Source organism: Zootoca vivipara, chromosome 9 (assembly GCF_965207765.1).
Source record: "Zootoca vivipara chromosome 9, rZooViv2.hap1.1, whole genome shotgun sequence".
Classification (NCBI taxonomy): domain Eukaryota; kingdom Metazoa; phylum Chordata; class Lepidosauria; order Squamata; family Lacertidae; genus Zootoca; species Zootoca vivipara.
The window spans coordinates 1,233,386-1,258,942 of NC_142592.1; the positions used below are offsets into that span (position 1 = coordinate 1,233,386).

General features: G+C 44.9%; 1 protein-coding gene across 6 annotated transcripts in view; it reads left to right on the forward strand.

Annotated features, from left to right (window-relative positions):
* Window positions 1-25,557, forward strand: part of FRMD4A (FERM domain containing 4A) — a 346,110-nt gene that overhangs the window by 149,008 nt on the left and 171,545 nt on the right. Inside the window, exon 1 of one of the 6 annotated variants that reach the window (XM_035127382.3) lies at window positions 5,609-6,333. The exons of 4 other annotated variants lie outside the window; for them this stretch is intronic. The gene's annotated coding sequence lies outside the window, so the exon portion shown is untranslated. Of the gene's footprint in view, window positions 1-5,608; window positions 6,334-25,557 lie in introns of those variants that run through there. One more of the 6 variants, XM_088652297.1, reaches the window with a different exon arrangement.

Consider the following 25,557-nt stretch of genomic DNA (forward strand, 5'->3'; position numbering starts at 1 on the left):
AAATGTATATACCATCTTCCACACAAAAATGATTTCCTGTACAGTTCATTTCAAACACTCAAAATGACAGGCTAAGAAGAAGAAGAAGAATCACATAATAGCATAGTTTGCTCTTTTCAGCCTTCTAAGGCAACTGTGCAGAATAGGAGAGCACCTTAGAAAGAATAAAATTTATATGTGTTGCACTAGGCCCCACTTTCCAATGTCAATGGGACAACATCCCAGCATTTCCCCCCATTAAATATTCTGCCTGTCAGTGAGCATGAGTTATAGACATCCCAGCTCTGTTTAATGTGCCTATCGAATAGTACAGCATGCTGCCAAAACCACACTTTTCTAACTCTAATGAATGGAGGAGTTATTGCGTTGACTTCTCCTGCTGGCTCTTAGAGATTATTTTAAGTGTACTCTGTGTGAAAATTGAGCTGAAGCCCTGGAGGCGTATTTCATCGAAGACCCAACCATTCCTACACAGGAGATTGCCCTGGGAACTAGTTGAGGCGGCGGGTAAAAAAAGAAAGCCTTTGCTGCCTCTAAACACTGTTTCCTGAGAGCTAACTGGGAACATCTTGAGAACAATTCAGCTGACTTGGAGTTACATCTAGTTTGAAATACAGTGTGCAACGACACTTACCGGTAGTATTTTATAAGTTTTATCCCCTCTGTTGTTTACAGGTCATCTCGGCTGGATCTCATTACACGAATTAGGTGCCTTTTATAACTGATTCTGCTTTGCATTTTTGAGTGAGCTGTCTGTGGTTTCTGGGTTGCTGCTTTGGGCTCTCTCTTTAAGAATCTCAAAAGCGCAATTCATCATAAGTCAGGACTGAATGAAACATAAGAATCTTAGAACTGTCACGGTAGGTCAGTCCAATTGCTCACTTAGCCCGTCTCTGAAAACAGCCCATAAGGGACATTTCAGATCATAGCTTGGAATGATGCATTCACTAATTATTTACTCCCATGTTTTGACAATCAAAACATATACTGGTATGAACACATTTCATATGAGGCTGAATATTCCGTTCAACTTGGCTAATAATTGTGGATGTACCCATCGTCCAGAATTAAGGGTAGCCCAGCTTTTCTTATCATTGCATGCCCAGACACTTTTGCAAGTCCCAGGTTTAGTGGATTTCTTAGCCCCACTTGTCAGAGAGAAAATACTGCCCACCGTCCCCTTATGGTGCCAAGCAGCCAGGATTGACTCATATGCTCTCACCTCTACTTCTGCAATGCCATCACTTCTTATTTGATCTCACCATCTTTCCATCTTCTTCAAGTCAAGTTTGTGGTGCTGTAGGAATGCCCAGAAGCTGCAGTTTCTCCTGGTTTATTTTCTGCCTTGTCAGGACTTGCTTTCCTCTAGACTCCAGGACAAAAAAGAAGCCCAGGGCTCCCCCAATAAATGTTTGAGACTAACTCCCCTAAATCTAAAAGATGGCTTAAACTGCTCCGCCCACAGCTAGTCACCTGACTCACCTGACTCCACAGTAGCCCTGCCCCCTCAGACCATGTGATCAGGGAGAGCACACTTCCAAGGTCACCTGCAAGGTCACTGGCCAGAAACAAACACACACACAAGCCCGGACAGTCACACAAATCCAAGAGGCAGAAGCCCTAGAAAACAAGCACAAGCACACAAACAAATAAGGAAACAGATAAGCACACAAACTTTATCACACACACCCCCAAAAGACAAATTTGCAAAACCTACAGAGTGTCCCCCAAGCTCAGCTCACCTTGTGCTCCCTCCTCAGTCGCTGGATTCCAGGCACTGACTAGCTCCGCCTACAGCTAGTCACCTGACTCACCTGACTCCACAGAAGCCCTGCCCCCTCAGACCATGTGCTCAGGGAGAGTGCTCAGGGAGAAACAAACACACACACACACACGCCTGGACAGTCACACAAATCCAAGAGGCAGAAGCCCTTGTGCTCTCTCCTCAGTCGCTGGACTCCAGGCAACTATGCTGCTTTTCAAATCAAATCCTTGATCCCATTGCTCAGCAGAAGAACACAGGACCCTTGGGTTCAACTTGACATGGTCCCTTTGACGCCTTCAATTAGAGGCCCCCCATTATTACCTTTGCCCTTGAAGGAGGTAAGGAAAATAGACAATCCATTTACTAAATCAGTACCGGTACTGATGATGTGGAGAACATGGAGCAAAACAGTAGCCCTTCACCAGTGGTCCCATTCCTGGATCATCCAGCTTATAGATACACAAATAAATATCAACTGTTCAAGGATTGGGAGGACGTAGGCATTTACACAATCCGTGACCTGCTTCTTGGAGGGAAAGTAATTTCCCAAGAGGAACTGCAAGGTAAATTAAAAGGCACTCATTACTACCTGGTTTCAAGTAGCTCAGGCTCATTCTTTTGCACTTTGTTTGGAGTACAGGGCAGAGGGCCTATAGATACTTCCCTTGTTTGAATCCTTTTGCAGCAGGCCAGCATATGCCCTGAAAGGTGCCGCTTCCCAAATATACAGCAATCTATTAGATCAGGAAGTGCGGGAAGGGGTGCTAGAAGCCTTCAAATTGTATAGGAATCAGATTTAGCTCCACCCAATTGAAAGGCAATGGGTATCTGGACCACTCCCCATTCAAAACCATCTCTGCTCGCTAACAAGAGGCCTCACTCAAGGTGGCACTGGATGCCAGTCAGGCTGGCAAAAAGTAATCCCTCCCTTTCCCCTTTATATTGGAAGGGCTATGGAAAGCTTGGTTCGTTTATTCATGTTTTGTGGGAATGCCCCTATGTTAAAAACTTTTGGGAGAGTAATTTCCATTATATCAATGATTACAGGCCAACCCCTTTCTCCAAATCCTGCCTTAGCCCTTCTATCTTTGGACATAGACTTAGGCTCCACCCTGTGCCACAATGAACTAGTAGGCTTCTTACTGGCGGTAGCACGATTAGCGATAGCTCAGCAATGGAAAAACCAGGCTGAAATACCCCTGAACATAGGGGGAAATGATATCTGGGATACAGCAATGTCTGACAGTCTGACTAGACCAGGCTTCCTCAACCTTGGCCCTCCAGATGTTTTTGGCCTACAACTCCCATGATCCCTAGCTAGCAGGACCAGTGGTCAGGGATGATGGGAATTGTAGTCTCAAAACATCTGGAGTGCCGAGGTTGAGGAAGCCTGCACTAGACACAGGAGGGCAACTGAAGGCATTACGTATAGAGAAATGTGGACCCCTTTCTTTAACTATGTTAATGACCAAAATCAAGACCTTCTTACGCAGTACCAATTTCTCAATATTCTCAGTGGAGAGGTTACATTTGAATGTTTGAATTGAATGTTTGAATACTGGATGCTTAAGTGTAGGTCTAGAGACAATGGATAAAACATGCACCATTAGAGGTACTGCTAGATAAGTGTTTAATGGTTATTGTATTTGTTTAAAAAGCAATAAAAATTGTGTTGGTTTTTTTTTTTTTTTTTACAAAAAGGTTCATTGCAGATTGATTCTGCATTACCCTGCAATGGGTCCATTTGAGAGCAGAAGTAGGCTGTGCAAGCAATGGGGGCAATGACATTGGGGGTGAGCATATGACAAGGTCACAGTCGCAGCTTCTTTCTTCATTCAGCACAGAGAGAAAAGGGCATGGATGACCTAATCAAGGAGAGGATTTTCAAATGCCTATCAAGTAACTGCAGCCACCCCTTTTGGACAGCAGGCTCTAGAATGAATCTAGATTACAGACATGACACAAAGAAGAGAAAATATTTTACACATGAAGCAAAGCTTCAGCATTTAAGATTTATGATTGGTGCTTTTAGAATCTTCCTGAATCCATCATTATATTTCTCTCTGTACTATTTGTATTAGTCTGTTGTCCCGCTGGCAATGGATTGTGCATGCTCCATGCTGGGGCAGGCAAGGCAAGGCAAGCGAGTGAGTGGGTTGGTGGGTGAGGGAACAAGTAAGGAGGTGGCATGGGGTGAAGGGAGTGAGCAAGAGAGGCAGCAGCTGAGTAAGCTGAGCTTGTGGTGATGGGTGGAAGCAGGCGAGGGCTCTGGACTTGTGATGGTGGCCGGGGATTAGTGAGTGGGGCAGTGCAGGAGCATGGATGAGCAAGTGGGGCAGAGTGGGTGAATGAGCTGCACTTGCAGCTGTGGATGGGCAGCCTGGAATAGAAATCATCTGCACATGACCCAATGTTTTATCTCCCTCCAAAGTGACCAGAAAACTGACCCCAAAGGTGGGGCGAAGGCAGACAAGAGCCAGATGCTAAAAGGGGACCACTGTGTTACCAGGGACGGGTTTTATTCGCATCACCAATATTGTCCTTTTGGTTTTGCCAATACAGTAATTACAGTATTTTAGTATGTGCTCAAAAGGTTGAACAGCAGATTCAATCGTAACACACTGATTTCTAGACAATTGCTGAATCTCAAGTATGTATTCAAGTCATATTCTATGATCTGGAAGCCTTATCCCATTGCCCCAAATATGTGGGGACATGGTTTGAAGTGCTCACTCCTTGGTTACTGCTGTATGAATTTTATGACTGAGGTCTGGCTCTAGAATTGCAGTCGATGTCCTTCTGTCTCAGGCCATGCTTTGGAAGTTTTAACTTTGCCATATAAAATCATTTACAAGACCAGCTACCATCTCTGCAAATACAATCCATCACCACAATCTATCAACTCACCACCACCATGTCAAGTTTATTATCCGCAAATCTCACTTGACTTTGCATTTTTTTAAGACAGCCTCAGATTCTCATACCTGACTGCTGAGTTGGATATGAGAATTTGATGCATCACCTTGAAAAAGAGTCAGTGACGGTACAGGTGGTATCAACCCCTCACATATCAACGAGGCTGTTTTTTTTATTCTGGTTGACAGAAATCTGAGTTGCTTTTCACACTCGGCAAACTTGCTTGTATGTTTGCTTCAGCACCTCTTCAATCCTCAAGTCTTCATAGCCACAAAGAGTTCCAGATTTGGCCTGGGTGCCAAGAATGGTTGGCCAATGGTTGGGGCAGGGAGTGATGGGAATTGTAGTCCAGCAATAGGTGGCCATGGGTTCCCCACCCTTGATATTTTTTCAGTTTCTAGGGTTGCTTGTCGGAGAGAACACGAATTCACTGACAGAAGAGCATTTGGAAGGTTTTCCTACGAGCACCTTTTAGTTACTTAGGTAAAAAGTCGTGTGAGGACTGAAGTGTTTGTGCGGGAGGGAAGGAGCCGAGGTCGGCTTGCTCGGGGTCGCGCCGGGGACTCGGAAGAGCCGGCGCCCGAGCCACGGATTCCTCCTCGTGGATCCTTTCCGGCTCGTTTTCTTCCAGGTCTTGCCCAAGTCGCGTGTCTGTCGCTGCCCTTCTTCCTTCGCGTGAAGAAGGCTTTCGCCTGACTCGGAGCAGCTCCTTCAGTCTCAACGGCTCCTGCGCCGGAAAGCCGAGGGAAAGAGCAACAAACCAAGGTGGCCTTTCTTTGTTTTTCTGCTCCCATTCAAGAACCCGGCATTTTTTAATCAGTGCTATTTTTGCTGAAAGGCATGTATGGCGGTGCCTGAGCGGTTGAGAAGGCGCGCGCCTCTCTCTCTCTCTGCGCCTCTTTGGTCGCTTGGCCTCGCATGTTCTCCTCCGCCCCGGCCCCGCTTGTAAGCGCCGGCGTTGGCGGGCGCAGGCCTCCGGGAGCGCCGGCGAAGCTCCCCGGCTGCTGCTCGCGGCCTCCTTGATACCCGTCCGCCGCGCTTGCCGCCCTCGCGGGGCCCTCGGAGGAGCAGGTGCGGGGGGTCTGCAGGCGAGGAAGGTGTGGGTGGGCGTGCGAGAGAGAGAAAGAAAGAAAGGCCGGGACTGGCGCGTCCGCCGGCGATTTCTTCGGCCCGCCTCTGGACGCAGCGGGACGCGCGCAGAATCTCAGCCGCTCGGCGAGCGCGGGGCCTCTCGCCGCCTTCGCCCTCCTTCCCGCCCTGCTGTGTGTTTGTGTCTCGCCCCCTGGCCGGGAGCTCAGCTGCGCAGGATGGAGGCGGCGGCTGCGGTGCGCTCTGGAGCCAAGCCAGGCTCTCTCTCTCCGAGAGACCGTTAGCAGCAGCAGCAGCAGCAGCAGCAGCAGCAGCAGGGCGAGGGGATGTGGTCGCCTGGGGGGAGCGCTCCTGGCAGACGCGGGCAGAGCAGCGAGCGAAAGAAAGGGCTGCGCCTCAATGCGAGCAAGTCCTCACAAATGGATGCTGCCGCCGCCGCTGTCTGTTAGGCCAAAGGCCCGAGGAAACTGGATTTAATGGGATGCTTTATTTCTGGGGACAGTGGGATTGAAATCTGAATTACTCTGCCGCCGCCGCCGCTCCTGTTTGAGGTGGAGGGAAAGGTAACGTGAGTCTTTGTTTCCATCAAGGGGGAGGGAAGCCATTGAGAACATGCAGCGTTTTCCTTTTCCTAAAAAGGGGGGGCTGAAAGGAAGCACAAACTGGAGCTGCTTTATGATGCCATTTTTCTAAGATCTCGTTATGACATGGAATCGCTAGGTCTTCCCATTTAAAAATACGTTTTTAATGCCTAGGTTTTGGAAAACCATTACGTTGCAGCAGGAGCTGAGAGAGGGAAAGCAATGTGAATTGGCTTGAGGTGTGCTGGGGTTGTGAGGAGAAAAGTGGGGGGGGGCTGCAGGCGAGGAAGGTGCGGGTGGGCGTGCGAGAGAGAGAAAGAGGTGTGCTGGGGAGAAAGGTACAAGGAATTATCTAAATTCAAACAAGTCTGGGAGCCTTTTACTAGGATCTGCTAATATGGAGCTGTTCCTTTGCACTCTAAATGGATGCAGCCTGTTAATGCACAGCTTGAGGATTGTAAAAGGTGAAACCTCTGGAATATTTTTTGTTTTTCATTCAGACATTCAGATCTCCTATTCTCTTGCAGAAAAGTTGTTTCACATTCAGAAATTCAATCAGTTTCCCATTAAATTTTTTGAGATCTTTGCTTCTCTCTCCCTCTCTCATGCTGCAAATGTATCCATATGAGATCACTTTCCTGTTTGTGTTATTAAGCATGTTTGATGCTGAGTAGGGAAAGCAGAAAAGTAGATTGCAGCATCTATGCAAAATTTCCAAAAGAAACAATTGTTTCTATTAATAGTACTGGCAGTGGTTTAATAAAACACAGGCAGACAAGCAAACAATCCAGCAGCACTCTTTCTGAAACAGTCAGAGGCTACCCTAAAGGAACAAAAATAGATAAAGGATGAACTGTAGAAATGAACAAATAACGGAGACAATTATTTTTGAAAACTAGAGAAAGGGGTGTTTTCTAGCTTGACTGTATGAGGTTGTGTGTGCATATATTTGCAGTCTGTATGTGCACTTTGAAAGTGCCAACACTGATGGTAAGAATCCACTGAACCTGTCTGAGCTCCACCTTTGGCAGCATCGTAAGGGGTGTAACCAAGATTACATTGCACCAGGTTTAATTTGGATTCACACAGGAGTAGCTTCCCACCCACAATATTTCTCATGAAATGTGTCATGTCTGATTTGTATCCCAACCCCTAACCAAGCACCAAAGAGGTTACCAGGGGAGTAAAACGACATGGGTGGTTATTTTTCCTATCCAGTCCTGTCAGGATGGCAGAGGGCCCAACAGTCAGGCTGCTCTATGAATAGCTGACTTCACACTAGTTGAACCCATACTGCTGATCATGGCAATATTGTTTCTGTTCTGGCTGCAGAAGAGCAGTTTGTAGATACAGTACTTATTCTAACCTTTTCTGGCACAAGTTACTCGCTCTAGAAAATAGGTTGCAGATCATGCGTTCTTATATTGAAGGGTGACACCATTCATCTGCCTTAGCTAATGTTATTCAGGCCATGGTTCCAAAATAGTTTAACTCTTTGTGTGATGTGCAGAATTGCATTGTTGCAAACTGGTGTTATCAAGAAGGCTCAGCAGCAATTTGTCAGGATTTAGTTTCTACTATTATGGAAAAGTATCCTTATGGTTCCTGACTCAAACTTTCAGAAACAGGAGCAGGGAGGGCTCAGTTGGTGATGGGGCTTAGCTCAAAGGGGGCTTAGCTCTGCATGCCAAGTGTCCCAAGTTCACTTTGCTGCATCTCAAGTTGAAAGGCTCTCAGTTTGCAAGGCCCATTCAAAAAGAAGAGAGGCATGCTACCTGTAGACCAGTTTTTGCCATTCAGGCATAAAAAGCAGTGCCATCTCCTTAAGGGGTGGCAATGGAGTGGGCATGCATCAGCAGCTGTTGCTAATCAGGACTTCCCTGCATGTGTCCAGCACATGTCCTTGCATGTTTACAAGTATGCGTCTCCATTTCACACTGAGTGTAGCTTACAGCTGCAAAAATGCTTGCCAAATAAAGTGCAAATTGGGACCTCCAGTAGCTTGCTGAAGTCAGTGATGGAAGGGAGTGGCAAGTATCAAACAAGGAACAGTTCTTGCGGCTCCACTGTGTTTTAGATTTGTGGCATCACTATTAATTTGTTCACAAGCTACAGTTGGGAGGACAATGTCCCATGCTTCCAAATCTCCAGGGTTTGGTAATGTGCAATATTGCTGAATGTAAACTCTGGGGGGTAATTTTAAAATAGTTTTAATGGTAAAGAAAACCATGTTTCTCTCTAGAGAAACTTTGCTGTTTCTCTGTAGGGTAATAGACTGCAATGTAAAGTGTTTCTGCAAAACTCTGTAGGGTTGCTGTGTTTGTGATCACAAGTCAGTGTAGTTTTTCAAACATTCATAACATATGAACTCTGCAAATATCCATTGTGCGAGTATCCCACTCCACAATTCCTGAAAGTATTGGACTATTACTCTGTGCAAATTTCCACAAACCACAATAGTGGGAAATTAGCTATTCATCACAAGTTACTTTGACCACACATCACAATTAAGCCTTACCAACTGCATGTGAGTTAACAGCAGCTTGTACAGTCAGCAAAATTAAGCAGTGGAGCTTTTCCTGGACTGCATCACTTTGGGTTTCATGAGGGGTAGGAGTTCCCATTTGAAGGCTAATTTAATGGGGGAGAAACATATCCTTGCACATAGAAAGCTGGCATGCCAACCTAACTTTCTCCCACATGCTATTTTCTCTATGTGCAGGGGTGGTTTTTAAATGGAGAAGCAATCAGTCATGCAGCCTGCTCACCTGCAGCCACACTTTTACATTTCTGGGCAGCTGGAGTGTTCATAAACATTTTGTGATATTCCCAGAAGCTGATTCAATCATGATGAAAAACTTACTTCAGTTGGCTAAAGTCAAGAGTTACTGCAGCTGTTTGCTAGGGATGGTTCAAAAAGAGCAGCCTGGTTTTTACCTCTGAGGACGTCTCCCCTCTCCCCGCCCTGGACTGTCACCTGAATAAAGAAATCAGAAGAGTTTTAATCGACTGAGAGATTGGTTAAACATGTTCTAACTTGCATGTGATTAAAAACAATAATCCTAAATCAAGAGGGATGCTTTCATTTGTTTTCAGATGGTACATAAGTGAACCATAGGAGGCATCAGATTATAAGAGGCACACCGTCTGGTAGAAGAGAAGAGGGGAATGCCTCTTTCAAAATCTCATTTGCCAATTACAGTTTTTATAAGTACCTGTGTGAAAAATAATTTTTAAAAATCTGCTTGATAAATTGGTGGCATCTTTTTAGTTGGTTAAAAAGTTTTAAATTCATTAATCTAAACTATTAATTGAGTAAACATTGCAGTTCTACTTTTTTCGTTCATTATCTGATTGGGAAACTGAGGAAATGGGCAACTCCCGGCTCCATTTTTTCCTATTCTGTTCTTTCTGTTTCTGCTGGACCATAGCTAGTGACTTAAATAGTATCCAAGGCTATCTTAGATTTCTCAAAGAGATGACAGCACATGGCTGTAAAAGTAGAAGCAGCAGAGCAGCAAAAGAGGTGTGCTTATATCCCTCAGGTTTCAGGTTGCAGGAGAAATTTTGGTTTATTTCTTGTCTTACACTTATATATTACCTTTCTTCCATTATGGAATCTGAGGACATATACTTGTGGTTCTGTAGTGGCTGAAATTAATTCCTCCTTTAGCTAGTAAAAGTGTGAGATGGTTTTGAGTTCCTGCTCAAAAACCTTACCTTGCAGTTCTCAAGTCTGCTACAGGCCCTGGACACCATCTGCTAATCTCATCTTTAACCTGGGAATGGCACTCAGTCTTGGGTCTGCAACCTCTGTTCTGCATTAGAGACAGCATCCCCATTGATCCTGTGGGCTTTGATGTGGTCGTTTCTTTCTAGGTGCTCACAGACTGTTTGCTTAATGATCTGCTCTAGAATCTTTCCTGGTATTGATGTCAGGCTGACTGGGCAGTAATTGTTTGGGTCCTCTCTTTTCCCCTTTTTGAAAATAGGGGCAACATTTGCCCTCCTCCAGTCTGCTGGGACTTTGCCTGTTCTCCAGGAATTCTCAAAGATTATTGCCAGTGGTTCTGAAATCACCTCTGCCAGTTCTTTTAATACTCCTGGATGTAGTTCATCTGGCCCTGGAGACTTGAATACATCTAAACTAGCCAAGTATTCTTGTACTACCTCCTTACTTATTCTGGGCTGTGTTTCCCCTGCTGAATCATCTGCTCCATATTCTTCCGGTCGGGCATTGTTTTCTTTTTTGGAGAAGACTGAGGCAAACCCCTGTGAGGTCCCCCACTGTGTCCCGACCCATTAGGTATTTTGTCCCCTCTCCCGCACCCCCGGTTCATCCCTGTGATTGCCCCCACCCTGTCCCGACCCATGATGTATCGGTCCCCCTCCTCCCCCATCCCCCGGCTCATCCCTGTGACTCCCCGCACCTCCCTTCCCACCCCCCGCTCATCCCTGTGATTCCACCGGTGTTGATGTCGGTGTATCCCAGTCCCCTCCCTGTAGCTCCCCCACCCCTCGGCTCATCCCTGTGATTCCCCACAGCTCCCCCCCCCCCCCGGCTGATCCCTGCAATTCTCCCCGATGTCGGCGTCAGCGTATCCTGGCCTGTATGTCAGGTATTCGGTGTTGGGGGGGGAGGCAATGGTGGGGTGTAGGGTGGTTTTTGGCGCCTTGTTGGTGGTGTCGGTGTGGCATGGTCTGTGTTGGTTGGACGCAGGGGTTAGGTGTAGGATCCCGGCGTCGGGGGTTTGTGGAGGAATGGCCTTTGTGGTGGTTATAGTATGTTGGTTGGTGGTACGTCAGGATCTTGCGTCAGTCTTGGAGACACAGCTTCTGGCTTCCATTTCCCAGCATGCACTTTTGTCTGAGTTTTGAGTTCTGGAACACGGAGTTTTTTTGGTTTTACCTGGGCCTGGTGTGACATCTGCCTACACAAAGTGCATACAAACACTCACATATTGGCATGTGGCGTTGTCTCCAAATTTGAACGCAATCAGTCCAGCGGTTTCGGAGAAAAGTCCAGACACACAAACATGCCCCCTTTACATTTATATAGATAGATAGATAGATAAATGCAATTTCATTCCTTGTTAGTTTCTATCTGATTATTCTATCTGATTATTAACCCTCTTCCTGAGCCAGTGGGCCACTTTGAACCTTGCATATCCTTTCTGTCCACCTCTCTGAGCATGGGATGCAGGTTTTCCAAGTCCTGGTTTTGTCCATAACATTCTAGGTCCCTAATCCAGATACAGTACGCTGTTTATTTCCTTGACAACATGACAGCCAGTTACCTGATTTATTTTGCTCTTTTGATGCTATGGGTGACTTTGTTTGATGACTAGATGCAGGCTAGCTAAATGTGGCTTACATTCAATGACAACCTAGGCAGGAGCGGAGGAAGGGGGGTGCTGTGGGTGCAAGCTGCACTCTGTGTCACCACTGAGGGGGGTGACAAAATGCCAGGCGGCACTCACCGCGGGGCCTACAGTGCACCCGAGCCACGCATCTCTCCTGGGAGGTTCCACGCTGCCCAAACAGTCCACCTGCTGCCCTCCCAGCTGTTGGGTGGTTGAGTGGGAGGCAGGGCCGGCTCTAGGGGTAGGCTGGGTGGCTCAGGGCGCCTGGTCGGCAGGGGGGCGCTGCACGGCGAAACCACGCTGCGCCCGCCCACCAGCCGCGGGAAGAAACAGGGCGGGGTGGGGGTGCCGGAGCGATCTGCGCACCCGGGCGCCCGACCCGCTTAAGGCGGGCCTGGTGGGAGGAGGCAGGCAGACTCCGGAGGCCCCACGGTGCAGCCCACCCTCGCCCCGCCCCATAGGCAGCTCGCCCCGCCCCTGGGCGCGCCGCCCCAGGTGCCCAAGCAGCTTCCTCTGCCACTGAACCTAGGAAGTGGTACTTTACATGCCTTGTAACTTAGTGGTATTGTAGGTAAGGACACTCATTAAACAAGGGGCTTTTGCTGCCATGGCCACTCTCAGGCAAGCTACAAGGCAAGTCCACAGGTTGCCGAGCACTGCCAGATGCACATATTGTGTTATACATTGGAAACAGACAAAGCCTGGACCTGTGCATGGGACTGATGTGTTCAGGATAAAAGTGGGATGAAAGTGAAAGTGCTCTCTGGGGGTTTCTTTAATGTTTTCTCTGGCATGCTTGCTGCATAGTAGTAGAGGGGACTCTGTACACCATCTCCCATCAGGCCATGCACTTCAGGTTAACCCTTTCCCTTCCCTCACGAGAACCATGTGAAATAATTAGCTCAAGGTCACCCAGGGAGCCATATCAGACCATGTATTTTCTCATTCACTGCTGGCTGTGCTTGGCATCTGTCTGTCTCAGGAGACAATGGATGAGTCTGCCTTTGGGGGTGAAGTCAAACCATTGGAAGGTTGCAGTGTCTTCTGTGGCCGTAGAGACTGACATGTTTTGTTGCACCTGGAGCAGATGAAGGCATCCGCTCGTGGTGCTGTGGATGCACCGTGACATTTCTTCTCTCTGAGCGCCTCCCAGCAGTCATTCCTCCTCTGATAATTGTCATTGGGCTAGCAAAAATGTAAGGTTTTTTCCCCTCTTTTAAATAATATCTCAACCTAAATAAATAGCATTTTCTTTTCATTTCTTGAGTGTTCTGACTTGACTATTGATGTGGTCAGTATTGGAGATTATGATGGTGGTGGTGATAGTGATGACTTGTCAGTGCCAAAACACTTCTTCACTGTTCGCCTCCCAGCATTATTTGTGAAAATGCTTCCTTTTTCCTGTACATTGTCCTCCCAAGTGACATCACTGTGTAGTCAAATGTTCCTTCTTTCATGACTATGGAGTGAAATGTGGCTGGCAGTGTAGGTGTGGCATCATCTCATTTGGCGATATCTGTTTGGGGTGCAGACACCCAGGTGACTAATCCAGGAAAGAAGCAGCCGGGGGGGGGGGAGATTGGGCAGTGGGGGGGGGTACCACAAAAGCAGTAGAGGGGGATAGGATGCCTAGCAGGGTAAAACTAAGTAAATATTTTGACAATATTTTTATTATTATTTTGGTCTAGATGGCCTTATATAAACTGCCTTACAGTTTATTCACGAAAGTGAAAGTGGATGATAATTGGCCCATCCCCTGTATCCTGAGCACTTGAAATATTTGGCAATTATCTACCCAGGAGCTGCTGTCAGATAGCAAAGAAATGCCACCCAGAACAGTCTATGCAAAAGCTTTTAGTGAGCTTTTGCATAGACTGCCAGCTATACAAAACTGCCATGACAAGCAAAGAGAGCTCAGAATCAGCACAAAACCCAGCAGTCAAAAATCTTCATGGCAGCATTTTCAATTGGTCTCCCTTAATCTGCAAATGAAACAACTGTTTCATCCTATAGCATCAGCATGTGTCTGCCCTTTAAAATGTAACCAAGCGAGAACATCTTTTCATGTCTTGCTCTGTTTGCCATCCTTCAGTGTTTTGAAATGGGATGGGAGAAGATACACAGTAAACATCGGCCCACCTGTGCATACAGTATGTGTTTAGCACTAACAGGTCTCTTTCTTTGCAGCTTTCCAGACGCCCCCCCCCCCAATCCTTTTTTGTTTGGGTTAGTCCTGGTCCAGCACCTGTTGCTTGATATCCCATGCATATAATACGTTGGGCAGTTAGTCACACTGCTGCCTGCAGTTCTCCCCCATCCCTTCCTTGTTCTTTTGCAAATAAGGCCAGATTTATTTATTTGTAGCATTCATAAGACACGTTACTAGCCATGAGGGCTCTGGAAACAGCTCACTGTTAAAGAACCACACACACTTGCACAAGGGAAAATACAGTAGCACCCAGAAATCAGAACCAGGAAAAAGAACAAAAAGAAGCCCTTGTTGCTTTTAACTATGCTTCTAAAAGTCTGGCATGAACTTGCCGGCAGGGCTTCTGTCGGGGATCTCCAAAAGGAGGGAACCACTGGGGAAAAGTCCCTGGATCTTTTAATCAACCGCAGAACCTCTAGCAATGAAGACAACAAAAAGCAAGTACTTAAGACTGAATTAGATGTGACTACTGAGATGCATGAATGAATGCATGCACCCACAAATAGCTTGAGGGAGGCAGGGAGAAAGTTTTCAGCATGAAAATAGTCCTGGGGAGACAAATTACAGTTCCCTCCCCTGTGCTGTGGTCTCAAGCCACACACCTTTTGCTTGCAAAGTTTAAAGAGGACAGGACTGGATTCTTACATCTCTGTTGGCACAAGCAGCCTAGTCCTCACTCATGGCGGAGGGATATTGGGGGTGATGCTTTTCTGTAAGTACCTAGGAAAAACACTGGTCACATCAAAGGCTGATCTACAGAATACCCAAAGCAGGGAGGGAGGGATGGATTCATCCATTTCAGTTTAACTTAGTTCGGCATTTTTCCAAGTTCAGTTCTCCACATTTCAGCATCAGTTTGCAACTTAAAAATAAGTCCTCAGAATAATTTTTCATCATTTTAGTGTGCATTTCTGCTTATATACACATTTTTGTATGCAGTTTTGTTAAACATTTTTACAGGAAATTTCCTAATATAATGTATTTCTATATTTTATTTTTACTAATATATGCATTTCTAGGCACACTTGCCCCTATAGATGCATTTTTGTACACATGATTTTGTTGGGAAACTGCATCACAAAATTTGGAGAAGTGAGAATTCCAAAGATAGCTTTTATGGTATCTTCAGCTGCTCCCCCCCCCCCCCCCCGCCCACAGTTCTCATTCTTATTTCTAATCTCCATTGTTTATGATGGTGATAATTATGTTACTGTTACTGTACTGTTGTCATAATTTATTACCTGCCCTTTGCCCTAAGGCCCCAGTACGGGTTGCAATAATTAAACACAATTATATGCATTTGTTTTAAAGCATGTCAAAATAGAAACAGATTTTATTGTTTCTTTATGGTTTACATTGGGTGAGAACACCTGAGGTGGAAGGTTGGTGCCTACGCCTGGGGGTTTTCCTACGGTAGCTTATTTTTTCTGGCAGCCCCATCTCACACTGCGTTGAATGCTGTTTCTGAAGCTGTGCCGTGTTTTGAGATGGAGAGCCTGGTTCATCCTCTGGAACGAAGAGCTCAGAAGCCCTTCTGACATTATCTTGGATGCTTGGAGGACAGAGTCATGATACTCATTGAATGCAGCAAATGCCAACAAGGGGTGGGGTTTAAGTTCTGGCCCATACTTAGTCTTGTGTCCAACCAAAACATTTGGAATAGACTAGGGAATTTGAGGGTGTGCAGGGGAGAGGAGCTGAGGGGAAAGGTTGGTTGCGCTAGTAGAAGTCTGCTATGCTAATGGAAGAATTGCATTGGGGAGGACCCTTATGTAGCTTGAGATTTGTCTCCCTTTCTATAACTTTTTTACTGTTTTAAAGCAGCAGCAACTACAGTACTAGTTTAACCAAGCAAGTGTCTTTGGCCTGAGACACTTTCTTTGCTCCAGCTTTCTGTTTGTGGTGCAATCCCTTGGAGAGCTCTTGTAGACAGGAAGAGTTTTCTTACCACAATCACACATACAAGCATTTGTTTTAGCCGCACCAACCACAAGGTGGTAAGATCAGTAGCAATTTTCACCATGTGTATGCATGTGCAAGTGCGTGAGAGAAAAAGAGGCAGAGAAACAAGAAGTGCACTACAATTGAGGCAGGAAAAGGTAATATTAGGCTCTGATTTCTGCTACAAGCAGTTAGAAGAAGCAAAATCAATATATTTCAGTAAATTTTTGACTCTACATATTTGATGGTTCAGCATTTATAATGTGACACACAAACATTAATCATGTATGTGCAAGTCTTTGCTGGGAACAGTTTGCTCTTATATAATTTTAATATAGTTCCCCCCTTATTCATTGTCATTGTAATCCATATGTGTAAACAATGTTGACCATTGGCTCCTTGTGGTGCAGTGTAATTGGGGGAAAGTGGGTTTATCTGGAAGCTTCAGGAATGAGTCACCCTGGGAAATTGCTTGATTGGCAGGGTTGAAATCCTCACAATTTACAAATTAGCGTTGTGTAGACATGCTTTGGCTGATAGCCTTTGAGCAAGCAGCTCGGACTGGAACATTGTGCTTTGAGTGATGGGTTGGTGCTAACCATCAGCACTCTTTTGTTTGGGGAGGGGGAAAACAGAAGGGGAAAGATGGAAATGAAGAAATGTTAAACGTGGGATCCACATTAAAGGTGTGACCCAGTCCCAGATCTGAAAATGTTGAACATAACTAGACTGAGCTTTCTCTGGGTCCCCTCCGTCTGTGATTCTGTGAATGATGCAATAGACATTGATCATCACCTCTAAACATATATTTCCAGGTCCAGAACAGCCAACTTGTCCATTGTAAGTAGCAATCATTGGAGCAGGCCAGCTGAGGGAGGAAATGGAATTTCCATAACTTGATTAATGGTATATTGGTGTAGTTTCAGCCGTAAAGTATTTCATTCATTCATGTAGCACTGCAAGTGCCCATGGTGTGGGCTGTTCAGACTGCATAGAATCAAAGGGCAAAATGTGTCTGTTCCAGAAGAGGTGGAGTCCTGTTCTTTTGCTCTGCCTCAAATTGACACACTGCCTGCCATTTAACAGGGCAAGTAACAAAAAGAATGTGGTGCAGTTTGCGTTTGCTTCTATACATGTTTATGGGGTGGGGAACTCAGGCTCTCAGAAGAAATACCAAGTTCTCTTTCTTCCTTGCCCAGAGCACTGTGTTCCTACCAATGTTATCTTCAATAGCCAGGCGTACAGCCTCATTCTCGGTTATGTACTGGAGGGGCTGAGGTCTTTTGCTTCTCAGAATACAGACTGATATCAGCTAGGAAAAACAAACACCTTCCAGACCACACTGTAAGAACACCCTCCAGTATCTGGGTGAGCAGTAGAGGGTCTGATGTGGTGGAAACAGGTTGAATAACTTTAAAGGAAGAGCATTCAGCTTGTGTTTTAAAGCTAAGCCCAGGCTTAGCCACTGAGCTCAAATGCAGGCTTGTTGTAAACAGTCGAGGACAGTGGAATGTAGGTATGGGGACAGCACGGTCTTCTAATTAAAGGAACACGGCTCATTTGCTTCTGTGATTTAATGATTTAAAAGACCTGTTTGTTTCTTGCAATTTGCTGTTTTAGCCACACCCAAAATACAGTCATACCTCTGTTTAAGTACGCCTCGGTTTGAGTATTTTCAGTTTAAGTACTCCACGGACCTGTCTGGAACAGATTATTCCACTCTCCATTACTTTCAAATGGGGATACGTATATGAAGAAGTGTGCATGCACACGAAAGCTCATACCAAAATAAAAACTTAGTTGGTCTTTAAGGTGCTACTGAAGGAATTTTTTTCTATTTTGCTTCGACTCAGACCAACACGGCTACCTACCTGTAACTTTCAATGGGAAAGTTCATTTCAGGTTAAGTACAGACTTCCGGAACCAATTGTGTTTGTAAACCGAGGTACCGGTACCACTTAATTGAAACTAGAGCTTCACAAAGCTTCACATGCTGCCCCAAATGGCCTTCCTGTGGTGAGCTCTTAATGTTTTGCAGAGATATGATAAACCTTTAGACTTTGCTGTCTGACTGAGACTGCAAAAGGGGGTGGGGTGGGGGTGTCCTGCTCCTAATAGGACACCATACATGGCTGGCAGCCTGTGATTGACTTGGGGAGTTGCAAGTTGCTTTGGCCTGTTTTAGGAGCATTTACTTCATGCAGCTTGGCAACAATGTTGTGATTTTCTATAGTAGTACTCCCAGTCAGTGTGTGGGGTTTTTTTTAGCTGCTGCTGGAAAGGGCATAGTCAGAGACTCACAACTTGATGGCTAATCCCTACATACTAAGTGCTGCTAACAACCCCATTCAGCAGAGTTGGTTCAGCAAAGCCCATTCACGGGGCCAGCGCTACCATTAGGCAAAGTGAGGCAGCCAACCCAGGCAGCAAAATGCTAAGGGACAGTGGCAGCAGCTCCTCCCTTGTGCTGTTGTTCTTAAGCCTCTCCAACATGGTTGAATCAGGCTGCAAAGCTAATTCCTCACAAGTAGTTACAGGTAGGTAGCCGTGTTGGTCTGAGTCGAAGCAAAATAAAAAAATTCCTTCAGTAGCACCTGTGTATCTGAAGAAGTGTGCATGCACACGAAAGCTCATACCAAAATACAAACTTAGTTGGTCTTTAAGGTGCTACTGAAGGAATTTCCTCACAAGTAAACACAGCAAAAAAGAGGATATAAAGCATGCATAAAACCACAAAATATACTGCGACTTGTAGCAAATAATCACCTCTGATCGTGCCTCAGTTCTTCAGGTCTGTAGGACCTGTATCAGAAGATGAAGCAGGTATCATCTTAGTGCACATTATGTTTGGCTTATGTACTGGTCTTAAAGAAAATGTTCCATTAACGCCGATTCTGCATGTGCTCAGGGGCACTGTGCACCTTTGCAGGGAAGGATGCCATGTGCTCCTCTGCTTCAGGCAGTAAAATTTATTGGGCTGGCCCAGCCATTGATTTCAGTGGGCTTAGGTATAACTAGTTTCACACAGGATCAATTTTTTTTATGTTCGTGAGGGTGACCTCTCATCACCTAGATGCAACCTACTGCAACCTTTAACTTTGCTAATCCCACCCAAGTTTTTACATTTTGCATCTTCCTCTTGAGCTGTTGCCTGTGACTACATCCATGAATTTCCAGCCAGCTGGTTCCCCAAGACTCCTTAAGAAAGAACAAATTGGATGTGTTTGTACTTGGTCCATTCACAGACCTCAGTTTGGTTCTTAGATAACATGACTGCTTTTTTTCTGGACAAGGACCCTCCAAAATGAGGCTTGGTAGAGTATTGAAACTCCAGGTTATTAATATTGACAATAGTCTCTTCCTTTCAAACACACATAAGGTAAGTATTAAGCAAGGAATAAAGGGAAGTGGAATTGCCTGGCATGCACACACATATACACACACCTACATGTACTTTGAAATGCTGCGTGTGATATAAAACAGTTCAGCAGCCATTATATGACATGGCAACCAGAATATCCAAGAGTGAAAGATCTCAGGTTAATCTTTCTTTTTAAAAAATGGGAATGAGACTTTTAAACACATTCTCAAATTACAGCAGCTATAGGCAGCTCCCCATTTACGTGTTTTTCAATAAGTGTGCAGCCGTGTATACACACATCACGCTGAACCCGGAATGACCCAGAAGCATCATAAAGATGTCACTGAAATGTCACTAAAAGGGGAGAACAGGGATGGGGCGCAGGGTAGTGTGGAGTGTGGCGGAACAGGGTGTTTGCAGGCTTTCTCAATGGATTTCAGTTATATGTGACTTCACAGATGCATGCAGGGCCTCAGAACGTAACCCCTGTGCAAACAGGGCTGCCTGCATTAGCTGGCAGTGAGCATTCATGTGGGCGGGTGTAGAATTTCTGCAGTTGACCAGAGCACTGGCACCAGGGCAGCTGTACTGAATGTTGTGCGCCCTTGGGACCAGCCCACCCAGTCACCTTCCAGTGGGGATGCATGAGCAGAAGGGGGCGCAGTTCCCGTTTATGTCATTAACTGATGCCCATTTTACTGCACTGTTGAAAAGCTTCTGAATGCGGCCTGAGCAGTATTGAGGGAAAATGCTGGAGCTTCCGTTTTGAAGGTTGTTGTGTGTGGCATTGTCCAGAGAAGTTGCTATTTTTCAACCCAGCCTACTCCAAAAGGTTGTTGTGATGCTTTTGTTGGCTCCTTGGAGGAAAGATGGGATAGCTGTGAAATTGAAATTGATGCAACTGGAGGAAAAGGCATGGGGGAGGTTGCTTCCAGATGACCTGTGTCTTGAGCATTCATCCTCGTTTGTTTGGGGAAAGTTTGTGGGGAGAATATATAATATCAGCTCTTTATTTCGTATACATTCTGATTTGTTTGCAGGGAGGTTATATGAGGTCAAGCAATTGTTATCCCACACTTTTCCAGGGGACTTTTCTTACTTCAAAAAGTCTTTCTTTTTTGGAAGCAAGTTTCTTTTGTTGTTGTTGTTTGTTGTTAAACTTTCTATACTGCCCTTCATCCAGAGATCACAGGATAATAAAAACACAAAAACATATACCGTAATAACAAACAAAAACAATACCCCCCCACAGTCTAAAAGACCAGAGATGGTTTAATTAGCCAAAGGCCTGGGAGAAGAGGAACATTTTTGCCTGTCGCCTAAAGATGTATAATGAAGGCGCCATGTGAACCTCCCTGGGGAGAGCATTCCAAAAAGGGGAGCCACCACAGAAAAGGCCTGTTCTCGTGTTGCTGCCTTCCAGATTTTTGTGGAGGAGGCACCCAAAGAAGGGTCTCAGATGATAAGTGCAGGGTCCTGATCACTTCATATAGGGAGAGATGGTCCTTGAGGTATTGCGGCCCTGAGCCATTTAAGGCTTCATAGGCCAAATCCAGCCCTTTGAATTGGAGTTTCTTGTGCAGATGTGCCAGATCCACTTCACTTGCATAACCAGAATTTTCTGTGTGCAATTTTAGCACCAGTTTTAGCAAAATAGCAAAAGTTTAGAAGGGCTCACTGTCTCCCTCGTCCTGTACCTTTTTTCCTGGTATATGGCTTTGAAGTCGACTTTCCCATTGGACTTAAGCATTTGTTAGTTCAACTGGGGTGAACATCCAGGGCTGGATTAGTTGTAGCTGAAGTCAAATTTCAAATCCTTTTCTGTTTTACGGTTCAGTATGTTAGCTACAGTTTGTTCCTTAGAATGCACTGCCGATGAAAATCTTTCTACCTCAGTGAGATTTGCAGTTGAGGACACTTAAGACATGATATTATTGTAGAGAGAAGGAGGACCCAGTCATTAAGAAATTTCAGCTTCACTTCAGCAAAGCACAAGCTTGCTTGTTGGCAGAGTTCATTCTTCAAAGTAGGACGTTTCTTTGTTACGGAGGTATCTGATTTCTAATAGTTTTGCTTTTGTCTGCCAAATATTTTGTAATTAAACTGATATGGTAGTACTGGTAATAAATCGCATTGTGAATACAATTGGTTTGATGATATCTTTTTACTGCATCAACTTCTTAGGAGATTAAAATATTTGCAAGACCAAAAGAGAAAGATTATTAAATGTATGAAAGTACTGTGAGCTCTGATTTTTTTTCTTATTCTGTAAGCATTTGTTTTGTTTTGTTTTGTTTGAGAGGAAGCATTAGCTTTTAGATGTTGACTATGTCAGACATACACAAACTGCAAAACAGAGTACCTTCTTAACTTTACTTGGCTCAGACTATGGCTTCAATTGGAACTTAAATCATATTAAAATCAAACTTGAGCTGCTCGAAATGCAGATGGACTTATTTCCTAAAACAGCTCATACTATAGTAATTTTTTTTCCTGAGCTACACACACCACTCCTGAATATTGTTGTGCAAAGTCATGGCTAAATGATTCCCATCTGACAGGGGCGACAGTCCTACCTGAGTTCTCCTCTCCATTTTACCCTTACAACAACCCTGTGAGCTAGGGTAGGCTGAAAGATAGGGAATGGCTCAAGCTTACTCAATGAGCTTCATGGCCGAGAAGGGATTTGAACTCTGGTCAATAAATAAATATAAATATCAGAGAGGCACTGAATGTTCCCAAACCTTGAAAAGAACCCCCCCCCAAAATACCCCCCACACACATACCTGAAGCTAGAAAAAGTAAGGGGAGATGTCTGTGCGTCTTATGGAGCGAATGCGTGGTCCCTGGAGCCGGATTGCCCAGGGGTGAAAAGCAGATTGTGCTTTCTTTTCTTTTTTTAAGGAAGAGCTAAAGCAGGCATCCCCAAACTGTGGCCCTCCAGATGTTTTGGCCTACAATTCCCATGATCCCTAGCTAACAGGACCAGTGGTCAGAGAAGATGGGAATTGTAGTCCAAAACATCTGGAGGGCCACAGTTTGGGGATGCCTGAGCTAAAGGCTAACAAGAGGGAAAGAGGGAGTTAAAAGGAACCTGCTCAGCAGCTGATTACAAGAGATTGGGGAGGGAGATAAGGGAAACTAGCTCCCTTCTAGGCCCCGCTCCCTTTCCTTTCCTGAATAAAATGCAGAACTGTGAGTTCAACTCCATAAAAACAGGATTTTTTCCCTTTGCAAGGTAAGCTCAGCAACTTTGAGTTGATCCTCAAAAATGGAACTTTCCCCCTTTACAAAAAAAGCTGCAGAACTGTGAGCTGATCCATCCAAAAATGGGGGTTTTCCCATTTGCAAAAGAAGCTGCACAACTTTGAGCTGATGCTCAAAAAAAGGAGCTTTCCCCCTTTGCAAAAAAGCTGCACAACTGTGAGCTGATCCCCAAAAAACGGGGCTTTTCCCATTTGCAAAAGAAGCTGCAAGAAGCTGCACAACTTTGAGCTGATCCAAAAAAAACCCCAGGGCTTTCCCCCTTTCATCCTCTAAAAATTGGGTGCGTCTTTTGGTCAGGTGCGTCTTATGGCGCGAAAAATACGATTTTCCATGCATTTTTCAATGGGTGTTGATTCTAGCCATTCAGGAAGAATGTTGCCAGTGTGGTGATACCGTTATGCCATGTAGACAATCAGATTTGGCTACATACAAGACAACACTTTGAAGGCAATTCAGAGCGATGGAATGGCTTTCAACATTCACTCTTCATGGGTGATCACGGGCTTCTGGAAATAATTTTGACAGCATAACACCATAACTAATCAGATTTGTCTTTATGATGGTACCCTAAATCAGAGTGAGGGGAATGTTTTCTGTTCCCACGCAGAATAGCAAACAATTTTGCTTATTTACTGCTTTCCCCTACAAAGTTTCTGAAAGGGAGAGTGCTTTTCAGCAGGGTTGAAAGCCTTAATAAATATGCTGTTTGCCATTGTAATTTTCTTTTAAAATCTGATTAAAATGGGTCTTCTTTCTTTCATAGGCTAGTGAAATGGATTATGAAAATGTATAGAGCTGTCCCAATTAACAGCATTTGCATTTGTAAATTTGAGATATTTAATGTTGTGATTCTTTCAGCAGGCAGAATTCTCAAGGAACATCTTGTTTGAGAGGATATTGGACAGGACTGTTTGTAGCTGTTGGAACTACCATACTTTTAAAAAGTGTGTATGTGTGTGGACAGGCACACCCATTCACACACAGGATCCTTTTATGTGTGCTGCATCCAAAAGCTACCATAGATTTTACAGTCAAGTGATCACTTAGCAGGAGGTTGACCTATGATTTGCTAAGTATAGTCTATGTGTTTCCCAGGATGCACAAGGGTTATTTTCTCGGATGCCTCCAGCTCATGTTTGGAGTTGCTCACAAGATGAATGGGTTAGGCACTAAGCTGCCAAGATGTTTTGTGGAGCAATGCAAAACAATTGCCCTCTTCTCTGTGTGATCCTAGGCTGAAAAATTCACTGTGTAAACATTTGGGGCCAGCAGTCGTTAAATGAGATTGTAAGCTTTACATTGATGTCAGAGGTAAATAGAAAATCATTTCTTAATACAAACATTCCAAGATCTGGGAGTTGCCAAGTAACTTCCTTTAAGAGGAATTTCCTTTCTGCTACGGAGAATGAATGCCATGTACGTGTCATTGTTAAGTCCCAGGAAGAGAGAGAGAGAAAGTAGATAAGGAGTATTCAACACACAAAATCATATATAGGGGAGAAACATATGTCCTGTATTGCTGAATGTATTTCTGTATGAACGTGTTTCTATATGAATGTTTCTTGTCATCTATCATAGCTTAGTCAGTAGAGCATGATACTGTTAATCTCAGAGTTGTGGGCTCGAGCCTCATATTAGGCAAAAGATCCCTAAATTGCAGGGGTTGGACTAGATGACTCTTGGGGTCCCTTCCAATTCTACAATTCTATGATTCTTTGTCCCATAGAAGTTTACATATACTCTCAATCTGCTTTTCATGCTCCAGGTCATGGATTTCTTAACATAAGTGTACACATCTTTTACATATAACGCTACTCCTCCCTTCCTGGTTTGTATATTTCTTTTGAACAGGTTATACCCCTCATTTCCTACATTCCAGTCATGAATCTTATCCCACCAGGTTTCAATAATGCATATCAGGTTGCATTTGCCATCCTGTACTAAAAGCTAAAAGCGCGGGTGGTACTGTGGGTTAAACCGGCTTGCCGATCAGAAGGTCAGCGGTTTGAATCCCCGTGACGGGGTGAGCTCCCGTTGCTTGGTCCCAGCTCCTGCCAACCTAGCAGTTCAAAAGCACGTCAAAGTGCAAGTAGATAAATAGGAAGGTAAACGGGAAGGTAAACGGTGTTTCCATGTGCTGCTCTGGTTTGCCAGAAGCGTCTTTGTCATGCTGGCCACATGACCTGGAAGCTGTACGCCGGCTCCCTCGACCAATAAAGCGAGATGAGCGCTGCAACCCCAGAGTCGGTCACGACTGGACCTAATTGGTCAGGGGTCCCTTTACCTTTACCTTTACTAAAAGCTCTAATTCGTCTTGCTTGTTTCCCATACTGTGTGCATTTGTGTAAAGACAACTGAAGCAATGAGTCCTTCCCTCCAGCTGCTTCCTCCTTGTGGTTTCTTGCCCTTTAGTGGGTTTCTGGAGCATTACCTCAGTTTCCTGTGCACCAATTAAGCTGTTATCCCAAGTACCTGGTCTGTCATCTGTAATGTGGATCTCAAGATCTAGTTTAAAGGTCTGCTGATCAGATTCATGTGATTCTTAGCAAGCACATACTTGCGAAAAACTGTGATATGCAGCTCATCTCTTGCCAGAAGTCCTTCCTCAAGAAAGTGGAGACCATGGTCTAAGAAGCCAAACTGTTCCTGACACCACTACCTGTGCAGCCAGTGGTCTCCCTCCAGTATTTTCCTCTCTTCCTGGGCCATGGCCTTCCACAGGAAGGAGTGATGAAAAGACCACCTGTGCCCGAAGGCTCTTCAGATTTCTGCTCAGAGTCTCATAATTCCATACTATACATTGAAGGCTGTCTGTGGTGGTATTATTTGTATCCATATGAATCAGAAGGAAGGGGTGGTGGTCAGTGGGCTTTGTAAGACTTCATAAGACTTCTGTGTCACATCGTGAATCTTTGCACCTTTCACAGCCACCTTGGTGTATTCTGAGGCCATCAACTCCTGTGAACTGCCCTGAGATCTTTTGATGAACAACTGTAAATAATTATAATATAATATAATATAATATAATATAATATAATTAATAGCAGCTCCTCTGGCCCAGAATC